This window comes from Stegodyphus dumicola, chromosome 12 (assembly GCF_044657685.1).
Source record: "Stegodyphus dumicola isolate Sdum_Otavi_A_Nest chromosome 12, ASM4465768v1".
NCBI classification, from domain to species: Eukaryota; Metazoa; Arthropoda; class Arachnida; order Araneae; family Eresidae; genus Stegodyphus; species Stegodyphus dumicola.
In genome coordinates, this window is record NC_140779.1 from 103,985,376 (window position 1) to 103,996,533 (window position 11,158).

An 11,158-nucleotide genomic window follows, 5' to 3' on the forward strand; every position below is an offset into this window, starting at 1 on the left:
CACACTTCATTCTTCACAGATAGCATAAGCGTTCTGAATGCGCTGAATTCCTTTCCTCCAAAACATCCGCACGCGTCAGCACTTAGAGAGATCCTCTTGACGTTAGGCTCTTCCATACCTTTAAAGATCAACTGGATAAAAGGACATAACAGGCAACGAACGAGCGGATGAACTAGCTAAGACTGCAGCTCTCAAACCAGAAATTGACAAGGAAGTTCCGCTTTCCGCAGAAGTTGCAAAAAGGCTCCTCAAGACAACATTCCAAGAGACATGGTCATCACGATGGCAGGAAGAAGAGACAGGAAGATTTACTTTTAACATCTTCCCAATACCTTCTCTCAAGAGGCTCAAATGCAACCGACTCTTCCTCCAAGCCAGTACCACACCACGGGAAATTCCCAGTGTATTATATAGGATTCCTCAGACGGGACGTCAACTGTTCTTGCGGTTTTCGCAGGGAAGACGAGGACGCACTTCATTACCTGCTCTCCTGCCGTCTGACAAAGAACCTTCGACAGCAGTTCTTTCCTTCCGACTACATCATATATCCTGTGAATACTAGACTGTTCACGGACTATTACTGCAACAAGGGCATCTTAGAGATAATGAAGCAAGTGAATGAATATAATTATATCCAAGAACTACAGAATGTAAAAAGGCGGCCTAACTGTCAGATTGCTAGCAATGACTAGGATGACTTCCTAACACTTAGTGCCATTAACTTATTTGGCGGAACAGGTTAAGTAAAGTGACTATATCTCCTGCTTCCAAAAAAACCTAATGTCTTTGCAAGTTAAAATATGCAATTAGAGAACACATGCTTTTAGACTGGTTGTGCTAATTATAATACAAGGCTTTTCCAAGTTACTAAGAGATTTGTTGAGTAAAGACAGGCGGATTCAGTGCATAATTATCGCCTAGACCGCCAGGTCTTAGGCGGCTCCCTAGTCTTCACATAATCTCCAAAATTCTTTCACGGAAACAAACTCTTCCATAGATTATGCTATTTTCTCTTTCATAGAAACTAAAATAAGTGTTAAGAGTACTCCAAAGAAGCTGTGGTTAAGGTCTAAGACTGTCTTAATCGACGCTAGGCAAAAGCAGTATAAAAAAGAGCATATGCAATAGCTTCACGGTGGGTTTTCTTTTTACTGTGTTCTTCAGTGTTTACTATTCGTAAAATTCATCTCCTTTTTTTGGTTTGTTATCCTTATAAACCACATACGTGGAATTTATATTGGATAAATGTACTTTAATGCTGCAAATGATAGAAGTAGGCGCTTTCTTTTCGAGTTTTAATTAACACTTCGTGACATTGTTAAGTCAAATCATTATGTGCGTGTTATCAATCTGAGAATAGTAGTTGGGGTTCTAGGATTATTTTAATTTGTATTCTCAAGCTGTGGCTTCAGTTTAATGCTTGATTTCAAATCTGTTCATTTATTTAAAGCTTTCATTGAAAGTTTTGAATTAAATAGTTGTATAAAGTAAAAACTTATCACGAAGCATAGAATTTAATTTTAAAAATAGGTCGAAAAACAGCTGGATTTTATAATTTATACTTTATTTTATATTTTTATATTTATTTTATATTTTATAATTTATACTTAAAAGTATTTTACTATTTATATTTTATTTATATTTTATATGTTAAATATGTTTTTAAAAACTATTTTAATTATAATTGTAAACTGTATTTTAAAATAATTTTTGCTCGATGGGATCATTATAGTTTGTAATCTCAAACTGTGGTTTCATATTAATGTTTGATTTTAAATCTGTTTGCTTATTTAAAGTTTTTATTAAAAGTTTTTATTTAAATAGTTACATAAAGTAAAACGTTATCAGGGAACATAGAATATAATTTAAAAAATAGGTTGATAAAAAGCTGGTTTTTATAAACATACTTTAAATAAGTTTTCAAAAATTATTTTATCGTATTTTTAAACTGCATACTGATTCTACTTGCAATAAAATTCACTACGAGCTTGTAAATAAGAGTTTAAATTTTACACACATTTCGCTGAATATTTGATTAGTATTTTAGGCTTTCAGTCAAAAGATATGAAGTTTAAATATATATTTTAAGTCATCATAGAGTTTTATTAAAGTGGAATATATCTTTTACTCAGTGCTTTATTAGATCTACACAAATTAGAAAAAAAAATTATGTAAAAAATGTTTTCCTTGTAATTCTTGTTTGCAAAATGTAGCATTTGTTTCAAATGGAGACAATATGCCATTTTTGAAGCTGTTAATGTTTTCTGCTAGCGCTTGTAAATGAAATAAATGCTTAGGGTCATAAACTAATTATTTTCCAAACGTCTTCCGATTAATTCCACTCATTCTTTGCGACCTAGTTCTTAAATTTCCGAACGAGATTACACAATTTCTTAAAGCTTTCGCACTTGAAGTTCAGTTCACAGTTTGAAGAGCCTGAGTAATTACTCTTCAGTAAGTTGGTTAGTCATGCTCTTGTGATTAACTCCAACAAAATACCTGCGTGGTTCTCCAACACTTTTTAATGTATATATAAAATGGTGAAATTTATTGGTTGAGGGTTTGTATTAAATACAAAGAAATTACTTTTTGTACGGAAGTATGTTCAAACTTCGATGGACATTCAGATATACATAAATATATACGTATATTTGGAAAATATACTTATCCTGTCAGTGTCTCGTGCATTCTGTTGTGGATATGGGCTCAAACACATATCGAAACAACATTTCATAGAAATAGTAATTAATTCATATTATCAGAAATAAGGAAGACACGTTGATTTGTCTTCAATTTATAGGTCATTACTTTTGTCGCACATTTAACAGAAACAAAAGCGTTACATAACGGAGTAATAATCTTGTCCCCAAGGTCCTTTAGATAACAAGAAAAAATTAAAAAAGAAAAGAAAAGAAAAATCTGAAAGCTTTCAGATTTTATATTACGCCCAAAGGGGCGTTTTTTTTTAACGTTTTGAGTGTTACCTTTATTTATTAAATGTCATGTTCTTCGCACTTAAACCACAAAATTCAATTCGATAGCAATGTCGCAAAATATTTAAAAGAGCATATGTTTAGAATTTCCGGTACACAGTCTCACGCGCTGGAGATAAAAATGGTTTTTTTTTTTTTTTTTTTTTTTTTTTTTTTTTTTTTTGTACAGTGTTGCCATTGCTCGCTTTGAAATCGTTGAGTTTGTTAATCAAAAATTCGTTTAAAAGTTTGCAAAATATTAAATAGATTAAAAAAAAACAAATTCGAAGTTCAAAATTAGGGATTCCAAGTGCCCATGTTCGGTTGGAGGACTACGTTATTCAAAATTCGATGGCTCTAGGTACCGTTGTTTTTTCACAATGCGAGAAACATTTATGCAGTTCTTCATTAATTAGTTTCTTTAAATATAGTACATGGCCATAGTATTTGGTGGCAACAGTTTGAAAAGAGAACCAACGCAGAAAACGTGAAAACGACGCAAAATGCCGTTTTGATACTAATACCCCTTTGGGTTTAACGCCTCTTTGGACAAAAAATAAATAGAAAATTTCTGAAAGTTTACAGGCTTGATCTGGTAATGCTATATTTTAGTTCTATAACCCTAACAGATGTGAAGAGAGTTAACGCTATGTCTGAGAACATTAGCAAAGTCTTGGGAAGGTTGAAATAACCGTTTTATTTAAAAAGAACTCGGAACATAAGTGCACGTTTTTATACTACAATAACTACAACTCGTGGTGATGCAAATAAACAGACCAGTCCAATTAAAAATTTTTATTGAGTTTTAGTAGCCCTTTTAGGCTAGGCGCCACTAGCCCACTAGCCCTTTTAGGCTTTGGCCCCAACTAAGGCTAGAAGCAGTGATCATTTTATCATAGAGGCAACTAATAGGCTGCCACCATTACTTACTGTGAATAGACAGACAATTTTACATCCATGTGTTCTCCGGGATTCGAACCTCGGGTCTTCGGTATGGCCACCAGAGTCACTAACCACTTTCCAGTCTGCGCGGCGTCTAATTTAAATTAAACATTGAACGATAGTCGAAGATTACACAAATAAATACTATACTAGAAGCTGGCTCAAAATCGCATACAATCAAGGTGTCATCAGCGAGAAACCGCAAAGCCGAATAATTAGAACTCTTAGGGTTGGCAGAAAACTAGCCACGTAGCGCGCATACGATGCCAGAAACAGTCTCCATCGCAAATCCAAATACCTCAGTTTAAATTCTCGCTACTAATTTGCATTCTGGTGAAGAATACAGAAAGGAGATTTCATAGTAAAGAGTGAAATAATAATAACTGGTTAGTTAACATAAGATAACCTACAACCTTTCTGTTATTTCTGAATCGAAAAACTACTAAGTGGATAATTTAATTTGAAGAAAGGTTTTTTAGACTAGAAATTTGGACTATAAATAATTTATTAAAAATAGTCGCGAAACATATCCATTTGCTTAATTTTAAGAATCTGAGGAAGATTTCAGTAATCTAAACCATTCATCTTAAAGTCAAATGGCCCGCAAGCCATTTGACTTTAAGATGAATGGTTTAAGATGAATTGCATTATAAAAAACAATTGACAGGCCAGAATTTTTTTATCACAAAATTAAAATCTTAGGCTACACGCTGGAAAAAAGTATCTGAAGAAAAGTATAAAACATCCAAATTCATTAGGTCACATGCTATAATTCTTGGAGAACACATCTAGACAGCATTACAGTACTTAGATCTAGATACAAAATATTTATGTTGGCAACAGTGAGTATAACAGAAGGGATCTTTTAATTGCCATACCGTTGTTTTACCCAAGGCTACTCTATTTTTATTTTTGTACATTAGTTGTAGAGGCATTGTGTATTTTCAAAGCAGGAGAGATAAAAAATGAGCAATGCCCTAGCCGGGACTCGTACCACGGACCTCCGACTACGCGTCGAGCGTGCTGACCACTACCCCACGAAGGCATGCTAAGAAGGCGGGAGAAATACATTATGTACTCCCCCTTTTAAAGGGCGACTGGGGATTAGAGGACCCAATCGCCTAATCCTGGCGGTGGAGACTCATCATCCACCACCTTTTTAGTTCGGGCGCCACTGTAGAGACATTAGGTATTTTTTGAAAGCAGGAGAAATGAAAAATGAGCAATACCCTCGCCGTGAATCGAACCACGGACCTCTCGAATACGCGTCGAGCATGCTGACCACTACACCACGAAGACATGCAAAAAAGGCGAGGTAAATATCTTATATAGTCATTTATAAAATTTTACCGAATAACCAGGACAAAATGACTGGAACGCAGGGACTACATCATCAACTCAGGATAATACCTGTCAAAGTTGTACGCGTGGTAAGCCTATTTATCTACCGCTAGAGATCCCCTAGAAAGAGGTTATAAATTAGAACCTCCTTTCCCTGAAATCGAACAAATAGGAATTTTTGTATCAATACTCGTAACGCATATATGGTTTTTTACTGAGAAAATATTGCATTATTTAATCTACTCGCGAATGCTCTAAATTAAATAATTAAATAAAAATTTATCGATGTATTTATTTATCTCCAAAATTTACCCTTTCTCTTGAAATATTTTCTGAAAACACAATGTAAATAAATTAATATAAAATTGATTTTTATGATAAGAATGTGACAGTGAATGTGTTCATGATCGCTTTAACACATGCTTTATCTATGTCTTGTTAATATATTTCAAATTGTTTCACAGACTATTAGCTTGTTAATAGTTTCACTTTTCATAAAGTTTACATAGGCTCATTTAAAATTCATATAATGATAAAAGTAAATAATGTGAGTATCTGAGAAAAAAAGGAGAAAATATGTAAATAACGGATAATTAAATGTATTTGATAAGTAACAGTAGTTCGAAAGCAAGGAATGAAATGACAAATTAATATTTTTTAGAATTTCATTTGTATTCTCAGAAAAGGAAATAAGCTTTCGGAATAAGTGCACAATTGTTATTTCGAATCATTGAATTTCAAATACTATATTTCCAACTTGTTTTATGACATGTAAAATAAAGAAAATTTAATAATAAAGTGATATTTTACAGATGACGTAGTTCAGTTTTCTGTATTTTCCTTTCCCGGAGACATACATCGCTCTGCCGTAAAAATAAATATACAGGGTGAAAGAAAAACATTTTAACCACGCTTTAATGTAAATAGTATATAGTCAGAATATTGATGCAAGAATATAGGAATCGAATCTTAAATTTTATATTTTATAAATTTTCAGATTGGATATAATTAAATGATAATAAGTTGATATTTATAATTTTTACATTTATAATTTTTATATTCATTTTATAATTTTTACAAAATCAATGGAGGGCCCGTAATCGCTTGAAAATTCAATTTATGCTGAAGTTACTTACATGGGTGTAAGTTCAATGATCTAAATTTTATTTCAGTAATAAATAAAAATTTAAAAATTAGAAATTGTCGAACTTTTTAAATCATGCAAATCCTTAAGAATGCAAAGAAGGGAAAATTTAATAGGCATAATATAAATAATTAAAAAGAATATAAATAAATTATAAAATCGAGAAAAATACATAATAAAATAAATAAATAATATGCAAAAAATCATAAAATCAAGACATATAATAAGGCTCAATATAAATTGCATTTATATTAAGCCTTATTATATTATTGTTTATATTAAACAATTACATTTATATTGAAATATGCTATAAATAAATTATAAAATCAAGACATTTAATTAAATTTACCAGCATGCATAATTCAGTAAGTACGTTAAAAGGCTAAACAACGTATAAAATTGCGAAAAACATGATCTAAAAGGTTTAAAAAGCGGGAGAGAAAGAGAAAGAAAAAGGGAAAAAAAAATTGAAAACGCTCAGATTTTAATGTTAGTTAACAAGATTCTTTTAAAGTTTAATATTATTTATCATAGTGAAGATTATTAACAGAGATGACCTAGCTGAATAGAGAAACATTAACCATTAGATATTAGACATTTATAGGACATTAGATAAATATACATTTAGACTAAAATAGGAACATTATACTTGTACATCTTCTGTATGTTTTAAAAACGAAAAAATATGTAGCATATTGCTGTAAAAATATTTAATGTTTTTTATTAGATGTATAAATAATAAAAGGTTTTTTTTAATTTAAATCAATCAAATTAAAATGAAAAAATGTGTTTTTAAGAACTTATTATTTTTTAAAGTAGCTTAGTCTATTAATTAATAACAGTCAGATTAAATATGAAAGAACAGTAGCTTACGTTTTTCCGAAGTTCATTAGACTCGAATGAAAAGTGAAACAACGCATTGAGGTGAAACAACACAAAATTGCGTTTCAGGACTAGTAGACCTTTGTGGGCTAAAAACGAAATAACAGATATGATATAAAAATATATGGAAAAAAATATAATTTATTCATATTTTCTTGAGAAAATATCGAACTTAATTCTCGGATACTTCATTCGTTAAATAATTTTTTCAAAAATAAATATTGTTTTGCTTGTAAAAAAATAAAGTTCTTGGCTTATGAATAATAAACGTATACTTATTGTGTATATTATATCAAATCACGACAGCATTATTAATAGGATTTAAATGTCTTTTACCATTAAATTATATATTAAGACACAATAAAAATGTAAGCATAAAAAAAATTTCCTTCCTGTTTATGTTATTAAAAATAAGTATTCAACAGGAATGCAAATTTTAATCAATCTTTCTAACATTTTTAAAATTGCATTATAATAAAATACAACGCATTTATTAGTATTTAATAAGAAGCTCTTGTTGAGCTATTTTAATTTGTCAAGGTTGACTTCTTAACTTCAGCCTGTTATACATGAATGCTCATTTCACGGAGACTTGGTATCTAAGTTGATTATTATTATTTTTGCGTAAGTTCCTAAAACGCTTCATTATTTGAATAAATCAGCTAGTGTGTTAACATGTCAAAGAATTTATAAAATGGCAAAACTGGGTCTAAAATAAAAATTGAAACAAGTTAAACGACTATTCCTTATTATTCCCAATAATTGAACCAAGCTCAAACCTAATGAAAAGTTATTCTTTCTCTAAAATGTTTTCCACTCCCTCCAGTCACGAAATTCCGATTTTGAGTCTCAAATAAAATGAAAATGCGGAAAAAGGAGTCTTTTTATTTTTTTTTTAACAGAAAAGCAAGAAAGCAACTACAAAAAATAAAATTTACGTGAAGCAATGAAACTAACGACAATTTTGTTAACCAGTTTTTCTTCTCTCACTCTTTCTCTTCTGCATCACAGCTTCCGGCGGAATCGTGACCTCCAATCACGACCCGAGGCGGCAACAGGTGCCCAATGGAATCGCTCGGGGGCGGGGTTGGCAGCCGGATGGTGATATAAGTTTGCCCGGAAGCGCAGTTCGGTGACGAAAGTCTATCGAGTGATGCTCAGAGGCAGTGAAAGTGGCACGAGAGGTTTTTGAAAAGTTTGTTTTCTTCCGGAGATTCCTCATTTTGAAAACCCGTCATTCTGGGGATCTGTTTTCGACTGTGGAGACACACTTTAAACATTTTTGGTGAGTAAATTTCATTTATTCTTCCTACGTTAAACTGCAATTATTGTGTAAACATCTTAAATTTAAAAACACCTTTTCGAAGTATTACAAATGTACATTAAGTTGCAATCATTGAGTCGATACCTTAAAGTTGAAAGCAACTTTTCGAAGTATTACAAAAGTACTTTATGTTAATTTGCGATTATTGTACAGATATCTTAAGTTAAAAAGCAATTTTCTGAAGTATTGCAAATGATTATTATGATTCATTGCAATTATTGTATAGATATTATTTTTCAAAGTATTACAAATGTCCATTATGTTAAACTCCAACTATTGTATAGATATCTCAAAGCAATTTTTTCTGAATATAATAACTACGCATTATGTTAAATTTCAATTATTGTATAGATATGTTAAAGCAATTTTTAAAAGTATTACAAATGTACATTATTTTAAATTTCAATTATTGTAAAACTAAATGCTAAAAGAAATTTTTAAAATTTTGCAAATATAGATATTGTTAATTTGCAGTTATTGCATGGGTACCTTAAAGCTGAAATGTAATAATTCGAAAAGTTAATTTAAGTTAAATTAACTTTTCGAATTATTATTGTTGTTTCGAATTAACAATTATTATGTAGGTAGCTTAAAGCTGAAAGCAATTTTTTTAAGTATTACAAATGTATATTACTTTAAATTGCAACTATTATATAGGTACCTTAATAAGGAGCAATATTTCAATGTAATAAATATACATTATGTTAAATGACAATTATTGTGCAGCTATTCCAAAGCTAAAAGAAATTTTTCGAACTTTTACAAATATAAATTATTTTAAATTGCGCTCAGTGTATAGATATCTTAAAGCCAGAAGCTATTTTTTAGTTGCAGATTTATATTGCATTAAATTGCAATTATTGTGTTTACATCTTAGACTTAAAAACAATTTTTTGAAGTATTACAAATATATATTATGCTAACAGTTTGCAAAGATTATTAAATTTTGGAATCGTGTATAGAGAGAGAAATCTATTTCAGATTATATGCAAATTATTATGAGCACAGGTAATTTTATTAACTATTATATGTACAAGTACCTTCTTTATGCTTCATATATTACTATAAATGTGTTGTTCTAAGACTTCTATCACCAACTTTATAGTACAATAGTACAGTATATAAAGCACGTCTGTATGATTAAAAATAAAATATAAAATGCTAAATCCGTTTATGTTGTATCTAAAATCACAGCTTGAGTAACTCTTGTTATGTTTGCTCGGATCAAAGTATTTTAAATTTCATTATCTTTATAAGTGTAAAAATATAAAGAACATTTTATAATCATCATATTGAAAGATTAAACTGACACATTCTTTAAGGAGAAACTTGGAATGCTTTTATTAAAAAAAAAAGTATAAATAAATTAAATAGCTGACCATAAATTAAGAAGTAATTTATTTTGGGGAAATTTAAACAAGAGTTTAATTTAAAATTTGTTTGGAATTTTTAAAATGCATTATATTAACTGAAAGTGCTCATCAAGGTGTGAATTCTTTAAATAGCATCAGTGTATAATTTCAATTGGATTTAGGGTAAAGATAATTATAATCCGTATGAAAATGATAATTCTGAAGCTGGTTTTGCAAATTCCATAGAAAATCATCGTATTTTGGATAATTAACTGACGAACTAATGAAATTGGTGGATTATTAAAAATCTATATTTTTTTTTTCAAATCATGAGAAAATATGCTATATTGCTACAAGACTATAATGAATTATTCTTTTGATATTTTTATGTATCTTGACATCAAGTCTACATTTTCAATGTTTTAAAAGTTTCATATATTTGTATCATGTTTTATAAGAAAATAATCTTGAACCTTTTCAAAAATGATTGAAAAGAACGTTCACATCCTGTATTTATATTTTTACAGTACCAGTTTTGGCTGCAAATACGCTTTCATAGCTATTTTTATAAAAAAAAAAAAAAACTATTTTAGAATTTTGTTAACAATATGTTTTTCTTCAGCGATTATTCTTTTTAAAGAATTAGTTAATGAGTAAAATATTATTTCTGTAATTCTTGAAACATATTTTAGCTTCACAAATGGTATAACCTTCCACCTATTTTAGATTTTCAATTCTATTTTCAATTTTATTACAAGAATTAGTGCATACTGCATAATAAAAAGCCAGATTTCATTGCTAATTGCATTTGAATGTTCAAACCTGTTTTAAAAATTCCAAGAAACGACAGTGGGTATGATATTGCAACGAAAGAATACTCCCTTCCTTCACATTGCGTTGAAACCACATTAAAAAATATCTATTTTTAAGTTCATGACATGAATACCTGAAACAATAGAAAAAGAAGACATTTAAAGTATCATAATGACATTTGTTACCATCTTAATACTTTTAGAAATAGGAAAATAATATCTTGTATTGAACCTTATTTTTATCTGGGCTGTAGCAGAAAAGTCTTTCAGCAACCCTTAAAAAGATACATTTGATTTTTCAGTTATATTTAGATAATTTGATTACTGTAAATTAAAAAAATCTTTATATATGCAATAATATAATATATGCATCATCAGTTGATGAATTT

The 11,158-nt window shown here is 29.8% G+C and overlaps 1 protein-coding gene across 1 annotated transcript in view; it reads left to right on the plus strand.

Annotated features, from left to right (window-relative positions):
• Window positions 1-11,158, plus strand: part of LOC118196290 (uncharacterized) — a 208,566-nt gene that overhangs the window by 16,503 nt on the left and 180,905 nt on the right. Inside the window, exon 2 of the mRNA XM_035367718.2 lies at window positions 8,293-8,566. The gene's annotated coding sequence lies outside the window, so the exon portion shown is untranslated. The remainder of the gene's footprint in view (window positions 1-8,292; window positions 8,567-11,158) is intronic.